This window comes from Acanthochromis polyacanthus, chromosome 8, assembly GCF_021347895.1.
Source record: "Acanthochromis polyacanthus isolate Apoly-LR-REF ecotype Palm Island chromosome 8, KAUST_Apoly_ChrSc, whole genome shotgun sequence".
NCBI lineage: Eukaryota > Metazoa > Chordata > Actinopteri > Pomacentridae > Acanthochromis > Acanthochromis polyacanthus.
Genome location: NC_067120.1, coordinates 22,218,179 through 22,227,943, shown reverse-complemented (window position 1 = coordinate 22,227,943; position 9,765 = coordinate 22,218,179). Strand labels below are relative to the sequence as shown.

The 9,765-nt window shown below is 45.4% G+C and overlaps 1 long non-coding RNA gene across 2 annotated transcripts; it reads left to right on the top strand.

Annotated features, from left to right (window-relative positions):
• Window positions 1–4,866: 4,866 nt before the first annotated feature.
• Window positions 4,867–8,044, top strand: LOC127535195 (uncharacterized). 2 transcript variants are annotated; one of them, XR_007943865.1, is made up of 6 exons: window positions 4,867–5,304; window positions 5,995–6,056; window positions 6,653–6,708; window positions 7,079–7,140; window positions 7,265–7,322; window positions 7,396–8,044. It is a non-coding gene; the product is annotated as an uncharacterized LOC127535195 (long non-coding RNA). The 2 variants fall into 2 exon arrangements; XR_007943864.1 differs by lacking the exon at window positions 4,867–5,304 and having other exon boundaries at window positions 5,902–6,056.
• Window positions 8,045–9,765: the final 1,721 nt, after the last annotated feature.

Below are 9,765 nucleotides of genomic sequence, written 5' to 3'. Positions count from 1 at the left end.
TGACAGGCAGGGGAAAGAGAGTGTAGTAATGGAAATAGGGACAGGCAGGGGAGCAGGTGGGAGGGAGGGGGAGTAACAGAGGATGAGGGAGGTGGGAGGGATGAGAAGGAGCGTGTAGGAATGTGAGGAGGGACAGGCAAAGGAGGAGGTGGTATAGAGGGGAAGGAGGGTGTAGGAATGGGAGCCGGGAGAGGAAGAACATTTTATAGGAATGTCAGAAGATGGATCAAAGGGTAGGGAGGGGCTGTATGCAAATACAGAGGATAAGACAAAAGGGACATCTCAGAGGATGGATAAAAGGATTGGGAGGGGGTTGTAAATAAATGTAAAACAACAGAACAAAAGGACAATTGGGTAACAGGAGGTAAGATGGGGGGTATGGCAGAAAGGTGTGATAACAGGAGGTAAGAGGGGTATGGCAGACAGTATCAAAGAATGAGTCTGGTGACATGTAACAGTAGTGACAATATGTGGGCTATTTCTCCATCACCCTCCTCCCTTCCCTTCTTGCTCCCCCACCCCTCCCACCTCCTCCCCTACCTGTCTCTCCTCCTCTACCTGTCCCTATTGCCATCCCTCCATGCTCCTCCCCCTCCTCCCATTCCTCGATGCTCCTCCACGCTCCCTACTCCCATTCCTCCATGCTCCTCTCTCCCCCCCCAACTCCTCCTCTGCCTGTCCCTCCTCCCATTCCTCCACGCTCCACCTCATCATTTACACCTCCCTCCTCCTCTTCTCCTGCCCCTTCCTCCCACCTCCTCCCCTTCCTGTTCGTACTCCCATTCTTACACGCTCCTTCCCCTCCATACCACCTCCTCCCCTACCTGTCCCTACTCCCTGTGACAGGCGAACCTGTCTGTGGATTTATTCAGCACAATAAATACGACAGTTCGGCCAATGCAAACAGAAGTCTTTTATTCACCACACCGTCCAACGTAAATAAAACAGTCTCTCTTCCTTGCCCGGCACTACACCGTACTTCGTCCGGTAACCAGTCCCCACGTCAGCCCGTCTCTCCACAGGATCTCGTCCGGTAAGCTGCCCGCTCCGCCGGGTCTCGTCCTGTCCGCTGTCCTCCGCTCGTGCATTCTCTCGTCCTCTCTGTCCGTGTGTCTTTTGTCCTCTGCTCCAGCCTGCTATTGCTGAGAGAATCAGGTGAGTCTAATTGGTGCCAGCTGCGCTAATTAACCTGATGGTGCTTCCACACACTCTCCTCCACAACTCTCCCATCTGCAACTGAGCTCTCCCACGCCCATTGCCACACTCCCATTCCTCAACGCTGCTCCTCATCCCTCCCACCTCCTCCGTCCTCCTCTGCTCCTCTCCCTCCGACCTCCTCCCCTACCTGTTCCTACTCCCATTCCTACACGCTCCTTAACCTCCCTCCCACCCTCTCCCTTACCTGTCCCAATTCTCATTCCTCCACGGTCCTCCCCATCCATCCCACATCCTCCTCTGCCTGTCCCTCCACCGATTCCTCCACATCCCTCCCACCTTCCTCCCACCTCCTCTCCCTCCTTCCCATGTCCTCCCCTTCCTGTCCCTACTTCCATTCCTACACTCTCCTTGCCCTCCCTCCCACCCTCTCCCTTACCTGTCCCTTACCTGTCCCTCCACCCATTCCTCCACGCTACTCCCCCCTCCCTCCCACCTCCTCCTCCTCCGCCTGTCCCTCCACGCATTCCTCCACGCTCCTCCTCATCCCTCCCACCTCCCTCCTCCTCTGCTCCTCCTCCTCCCTCCCACCCTCTCCCTTACCTGTCCCTACTCCCATCTGCAGGTGGCAGATGGACTCAGGTAGAAATGATACAGTACATGCTGTCCAATTTTAACGTTTTAGAAAGTGTGAGAGAAGAAGTTGTAATTATAATACACTATCAATTTTGGAGGCCCAGTGCAGAGCTCGTCATTTCATATAATATGATACAGTATTTGTTGTAAAGGAAAATCTTTATCAGCAATCACTAATTAACTAAAACTAGGATGGGGATTGGGATATTAACTGCAATAAAGGTCTTGCATAGATTTTATAGCCTAGCCGCACGAGACAACCCACTGCAACAAATTTAATTCTCTGCCAGGGTGGGTCTAGTTACCCTCCATAAGGCTCGAGGTTGGATTCTCCTAAAACTGGCCGGACGAATCACCATGAAGTGTAGAGTCAGAAGGCGGGCGTAACTAAGTGACGACAGAGGCGCGACGATTCTGACAGAAACAACCGGAAACAACTAGCCTAGCCGCGCTGGACAACCCACGGCAACGAATTTAATTCTCTGCCAGGGTCGACAGCAAAAACGACAACAGTCGTTGAACTCCATTAGCACCGACTCTGAATAATCTTTCTGTTAACATGTCTGTAATATACTTGAGCTTCACCCATTGACTGTATAAATAAGGCTTCACCGAACTACCGCATCCTCTGATTTCCGGCGCTCTAGGAGCCCATTCGTTGCGCTGATTGGTTGTATACCTACCCAATTGCTGCAGAATGATTTGATAGACAACCTTTTAGCCCGCCTCCCTCCCTGTCGAGCGTGCCTAGACCCTTGCGTCTTCAGAGCATGGGTCTAGCACGGCTAGGCTATAGATTTTAGTGAATGTTTGTAGAATCAAAACCAAGAAATTATGCACGCCGTCCTTTACTTAAACTCACTTTATTGACACAATGATTCTGTCCTCAGGTAGAAATCCATGCAGACAAGTTGCGCCATGCAAATTGCACCTTATGTAGCAGCTGTATGTTTTCAGCTGGGAAAAAAATCACCCGTTATACCAGAAGCAGTTCCCTAAACAAATACAAATTAAGGTCTCTATCAAGTTTGCCCAGTGAACTTCTGAGGACTAAAACATGTTACACACAATGGACAATGTGTGGAATTCAATGGTTTTCTGTTGAAGTTACAGTTACTAACAAATTGGTGTAAAAAATTTGGAACTTTGAACAAAATAACCAAACCTCCTCCCATTCCTCAACACACCTTCCGCTCTATACCACCTCCTCCCCTGCCGGTCCCGACTCCCATTACTACACTCTCCTTCCCCTGCCTGGCACCTCCTCCTCTGCCTGTCCCTTTTCCCATTTCTCCATGCTCCACCTCATCATTCACACCTCCCTCTTCCTCTGCTCCTGCCCCTCCCTCCCACCTCCTCCTCTACCTGTTCGTACTCAGATTCCTACATTCTCCTTCCCCTCCATTCCACCTCCTCCCCTTCCTGTCCTTACTCCCATTCCTACATGCTCCTTCCCCTCCCTTCCATCTCCTCCTCTACCTGTCCCTACTCCCATTCCTCAACCCTCCTCCTCATCCCTCCCTCCTCCGCTGCTCCTCCCCCTCCCTGCCACCTCCTCCCCTACCTGTCCCTCCTCCCATTCCTCAATGCTCCTCTCCCTCCCTCGCACCTCCTCCTCTGCCTGTACTTACTCCCATTCCTCCACGCACCTCATCCTGTCCCTCCTCCCATTCCTCGGTGCTCCCCCCGTCCCTCCGACCTCCTCCTCTATCTGTCCCTACTCCCATTCCTCCACTCTCCTCTCCCTCCCTCCCAACTCCTCCCCTACCTGTCCCTACTCCCATTCCTCAACCGTCCTTCTCATCCCTCCCTCCTCCGTTGCTCCTCCCCCTTCATTCCACCTCCTCCCCTGCCTTTCCCTACTCCCATTCCTACATGCTCCTTCCCCTCCCTCCCACCCTCTCCCTTACCTGTCCCTACTCCCATTCCTCCATGCTCCTCTCCCTCCCTTCCATCTCCTCCCCTACCTGTCCCTACTCCCATTCCTCAATGCTCCTCCCCATCCCTCCCTCCTCCTCTACCTGTCCCTTCTCCCATTCCTTCATGCTCCTCCCCCTCCTTCCCACCTCCTCTCCCACCTGTCCCTACTCCCATTCTTACACGCTCTGTTCCTACTCGCATTTCTCCATGCTTCTCCCCCTCCCTCCCACCTCCTGCCCTACCTGTCCTTTGGAGTTGCTCATCTAATCACATGCGTCGTCTCGCAAGAACTGCACGATACACAAATGGACAAAGAAGTCGTTTTTGTTTCGTGAGTTTCAACAATGGCAGCCCGGTATCGCCAGTCCGACTCACTACAGACTCCTGGCATGGAATAGTCTGTACATGCCCGACTGGTTCCATTCACCTCTAATTTCCACATAACGCAAAAGCGCCGTACCGCGCAGCACCGCGCTCTTGAATCGTACTGCGCAGCACTTAGAACGCATTCTCTTCTATCAGACAATTTCCACTGCACGCGCTGCGGAGCACAAGCGCCGCCGCGGCACGCCGCTGGAGATTCACTTCAGGTCTATTTTCTGTGCTGCCGCTTCAAAACCTCGTAAATTCACTGTCGTTGAGAAAGCACCAGACAAGAAGTTAAACCGGAACTTTCAAAATAAAACACAATGCATGACCTCTCGGACGTAAATTTTTTCCTGTATGTTGTTATAACACCTCCGGAGGCACGAGCATCAGGTCAACAGGGTCCCAGATACAACACGATGCCATGGACGAAGAGAAATTACCATTTTTTATATAGAATAAACCATACAAAATTAACTATTGGATAAAGAAAAGCACTCATTTGAGATCAAAACATGAATCATGTACTCACCCATGCTAGAAGTACTATAAATCACAGAGCAATGTGGCTGGGTCAAGCAGTGCGACCTTGTAGAAGCCAAATGAGATGTGGTTTATTTATTTTCTGTTTATATCATGTGTTGTTATCGTATCGCATGATATCGCTGTTCACATGAGAGCCTCTCCGAGGAGCAGCCCTCCCCGTGAAAGATATTGTTCGATTGTTTTCTGTTATTTTATTACTTTTAAAGGATATAAATAAATATGAATTTCATTTCTTTCTTTTTTTTCTTTCTTTCTTTTTTTTTTTGTTTTGATTGCTGATGGTGTGGACTTATGGTCATATGTGTCCATTTACATTTGTATCAGTTTTTCAATGATTGTAACATCAACCTGCCCAGGGACTACTGGTGGAAATTAGCATTTTTGCTATAACCAGGTACATTGCATCTTTCCTTTTGGTCAATGTAAAATTGTACGCTGTCCCTGTATAAATAAATGCATACCATACCATACCATACCATACCCGTCAGGACCAAGTACCCCTGACTGCAGCCCGCAGATCGGGGCGTGCCTCAACGTGGGCGGAGTTAAACGTTGAGCTCCGCCCACCTTGAACTAAACGTGGGCGGAGTTAAACGTTTAACTCCGCCCGCATAGCGCAGTTGAACCGTTGAAGAAGAAGAAGAATGTATTATAGAAGAAGAAGAAGTTTCCAAAATGGAGGTAAGCACGTTTATCTTTTGTTTAAATGTTGCTGTTTTGCTATTTTGTGACAGACAAGGAAGGAAGTGATATTATTTTATCTCCAGTTGCATTATCTCCTTGCATTAGTTTCAGACTTACGTCAGACTTATTTATTTTGTCACGTGCTAAGTAGCAAGCCCATTAGAAAAGTGACGTTTAACAAAACATTTAAACGATGCCATTCCTTTTAGAATTAGACTGATTCAAAATATTCAGAATAATCTACTGGAATTGGAGGAGAAGCCAGAGGCGTGGAGGTTTGCCCTGGAAAGGAGAGGAATGAAGGGTTAGCCGCAGCAAGACGGAGTATCTGTGTGTGAATGAGAGGGACCCAAGTGGAAGAGTGAGGTTACAGGGAGAAGAGATCAAGAAGGTGGAGGATTTTAAGTACTTAGGGTCAACAGTCCAGAGCAATGGAGAGTGTGGAAAAGAGGTGAAGAAGCGTGTACAGGCAGGCTGGAACGACTGGAGAAAAGTGTCAGGTGTGATGTGTGATCGAAGAGTTTCAGCTAAAATGAAAGGTTTACTGCAAACAGCCGCGTCATTGCCACATGGTTTCCACCATCATCCACAAACCCCATGGATCACCTGCCAGTAATTTGTTAAAAAGTTTTGCTTTTGTAGTGGAGTTTGAGCATTTCATATTCAGTTATTGATATCTTTTTACAGGACAATGCAGCCAGTCTCCAGTGGGTTCTGCTTCCTATTTGTACCTGGACACTGGATACTCTGTAAATACATTTATATTGTCCTCTATTATGACCTTACACAACAAAGTTGCTCATTGCTGATTTACATTTTTTGGTATATTAAATGCATGGCAGCTTTGTTAGTATTTCTGTAACATTCCATAACTTTATGTGTTTGGTTATATTTGAACACATTTAACAGATACTGAGGCCACAGGCTAGGGAGATTTTCTTTCTAGATCCCCTCTGTGGCAGCGGCTGGAGAGATGAGAGTAGAGTCCATCGAGTCAGGTTTTTAGGACACCTTCCAAGATCCTCCCTGGACAGTGGTAGTTCTGTTTTAAACCACTTGTCCTTTGTTTGTTTAATAAATGCTTCTGTTTTTATTTGAATGCATTAAAATGTTCCAAACAAACAAAAACAAACAACAAAAGTGAGTGTTTGTGAGGGATAGAAGTAATTGTTACATTATTCTTATTTATTTTTACATTATTCTACGCAGATGGAAACAGAACCATATGTTTTGTTTGTTCAAGCCCATTACAAAAACGTTTGATTTGAAGTTCCAGCCTCTTCCAACTTTGTTCCAAGTGTTGCTTTAAAATGGTTTATTGTACTTTTATTTACTCTTTGACCAGGCACATTGCTCACATCTCCTGGCCCTTGGAGGCAGCTTGGTGTGAATGATGTTCAGGTGAGACATTACTATATTGCGTTTGCTAACATTTGCTATTTCCTTGCCATTCTTTTATTAAAACACTGCAAAGATGCTCCACCAACTGTGGCATGTTTGTTTTGATGGTAAGAACTACTCAGTATGTTATATCGATGACCTCTATAAAATGTTTTTTCTGCATTTAAAACACACTCTTTGTATTGAAAAACTGTATCCTGACAGAATGTGCATGACATTATATTAACCAGTATCTCTGTACATTGTAATGGGGGCCAGTTGTGATTTCAGTGAGGTTTTGTGCAAATTGTGACACGTTATGCTTGACTGTAGCGATGAAGGTATTATTTTTGGAAACATATTTTAATCTTCTGCATTTCCTTCTTCACAGGAAAACATGCTGCAGATTAGAAGATGGTGGTGTCTTGTTCTCCTGCAGAACTTCCCCATGCTGTAAGCGCCCTCAGTATCACACTTTTATACCAGATTCTTTTAAATCATGTTTTACTGTATTCACTGTCATCTGACCTGCATGAATGTTTTCATTGTGAATGTTTGTTGTCATTAAATCACCAAGATCTGAAGAAGAGAGATTGCAGCAAAGAAAAAGGCAACAAGAGCAGAAAAAACTACAGGTGAGAGGTCATGTGATAAATTGGTATATAGTGAAACTATTGCTCGAAGACTGATCCCCGCCACTTATTTCAGTATGTGGCTGAAGTCCCCCTGAAAATGTTTAGGCTTTCAGAATCTGCCACTGAAGCATCAGGTATTGTTCCAGCCAGCATTGTCTCACACATATCCATCAAGGTTGTTGAGGTTCGATGTCACAGAGCAGTCATTATTTCTCTGTGTACTTAAAATCAACCACTTAAATCTTGCATTGTCATTGTGCCTGTAGACACCACAATCTGTTTCCTTTCTAGATGAGGCTGAGAACAGGACTGGGAACAGGAAACGGGGTATATTGCCTGAGATGGGTAGTCTAATTTCAGTGTTTTCTGCAATCTCCGAGCCTTTACTTAAATAACTGTTTTCTTTATTTTTGTTTAGGAGAATCCTTTGATCAGGGATGCAATGGCAGCAGCCCGGTGGTGTGGGACCAGAACTTTCAAGGGAAAAATTTCCCTTCCCCAAGTTGTTACCATGGCCAAGGAGCAACGCGTGAGGGCAGGGAACTCCTGTGTGTCTGTGATGGCCAGGAAGAAGAGGAGACCGCTGATCTCAGAGAACCGTTCCTTTTTCTTTTTAGTCTGCAGGAAGACTATGAGACATTCTGTCAAGAAATCATTGACAGGAGAAACATGAAGGTGTTTTGTGCTTTTGACAGAAAAGAATAAAGTTGTGTTCAACGGTGCTGAAGCTTAATTCATTACATCTGACCCCTACAAATGTACATGGTTTGTGAGTTGTACAGACTCTGATATATTATGTCTGGCATAATCATATACAGAAAGTCTCTATACAGAGATCAGAGATTATGTTTTTGTTTCAGTTATGTAGAATGAAGGCCAAGCTAAGAGCCCTCTTTGATTTGAGGAAAGACATGTAACATTGACTGTCAGTTCAGTCTTATATCCTTGAGTGGATTAGTGACACTTTAAGAAAGTCGTTAGTGCAAAGTTTAGGAAATCTGTGTTATCAGCCAGGAATAACCATGTTCAGGTATCAGTGGCACAGACATTGCTGCTGTCTCTGATCTCCTTAATGTAGCTGATATAATTCAGTGTACAAAAAAATCCAAATGTGTCTATGTATGCTGTATATCACAAATTTCACTTCACTATTTCAGTCCAGCTAGCCCTAGTTAGACAGGGTTTGAGTTAAAGAGAGTTGAACCCAAGTAAAAAGTTGTCGGCTATAGTATTACAACTCCTGGCAAAAATGATGGAATCACCAGTCTGGGAGGACGCTCGTTCAGTTGTTTTAATTTGTAGTAAAAAAGCAGATCACAAACATGACAAAAAACTAAAGTCATTTTATTTTGCAACTTTCTGGCTGTAAGAAACACTAAAAGATATCAAGAGGAAAAGTTGTAGTAGTCAGTAACAATTACTTTTTTAGACCAAGCACAGGGATAAAATTATGGAATCAATTCTGAGGAAAAAATGATGGAATCACCCCATAAATTCTCATTCCCAAAACTAGCTCCTATATCAGATTAAATCTGCTCGTTAGTCTGCAGTTTAAAAGGAGTGATCACACCTTGGAGAGCTGTTGCACCAAGTGGCTTGACATGAATCATGACTCCTACATGAGAGATGTCAGCTGAAACAAAGGGGAGGATTATCAGACTTTTCAAAGAGGGTCAATCATCACGAATTGTTGGAGATATCCCAGATTGGTTCTGCAAATGATCATCAAACTGACGTGGGACGAGAAAAATTGCAGCAGCAGCATCAAAACCAAGTTTATTTGGCCCAGCAGCAACAACCAAATCCACAGTCTGCATGAGCAACAAGCTGGTTTGGTTGGAAATCAGCAAACTGGTGTGCTGCAGCAACAACTTCCAGTCACTCTTGGTCTAAAAAAGTGATTGTTACTGACTACCACAATTTTTCCTCTTGATATCTTTTAGTGTTTCTTACAGCCAGAAAGTTGCAAATTAAAATGACTTTAGTTTTTTGTCATGTTTGTTATCTGCTTTTTTTCTAAAAAAAAATTAAACAACTGAACGAAAGTCCTCCCAGACTGGTGATTCCATAATTTTTGCCAGGGGTTGTATATGTTGTATTTGTGGGATTTGATACTACAAGAAAAATGTTTTCCCAAAGAACTACTTTTTGGCTCTAGACCTGATCCTGATATAAATAGTAATGCTGATATAAAATTAATCATGACAGTAAATCACATAAGATGCTCGGTTTCTAGGCCAGCATTTAGAAACTGTATTGACGTTTGTGAATGTGCTATTTAGTCTCCGCCACCAGATGGTGACAATAAATGAGTCAAGCTCAATGTGGGCGGAGCTCAACGTTTAACTCCGCCCACGTTTAGCTCAAGGTGGGCGGAGCTCAACGTTTAACTCCGCCCACGTTGAGCCACGCCCCGATCTCCGGGCTGCAGTCAGGGGCTTCT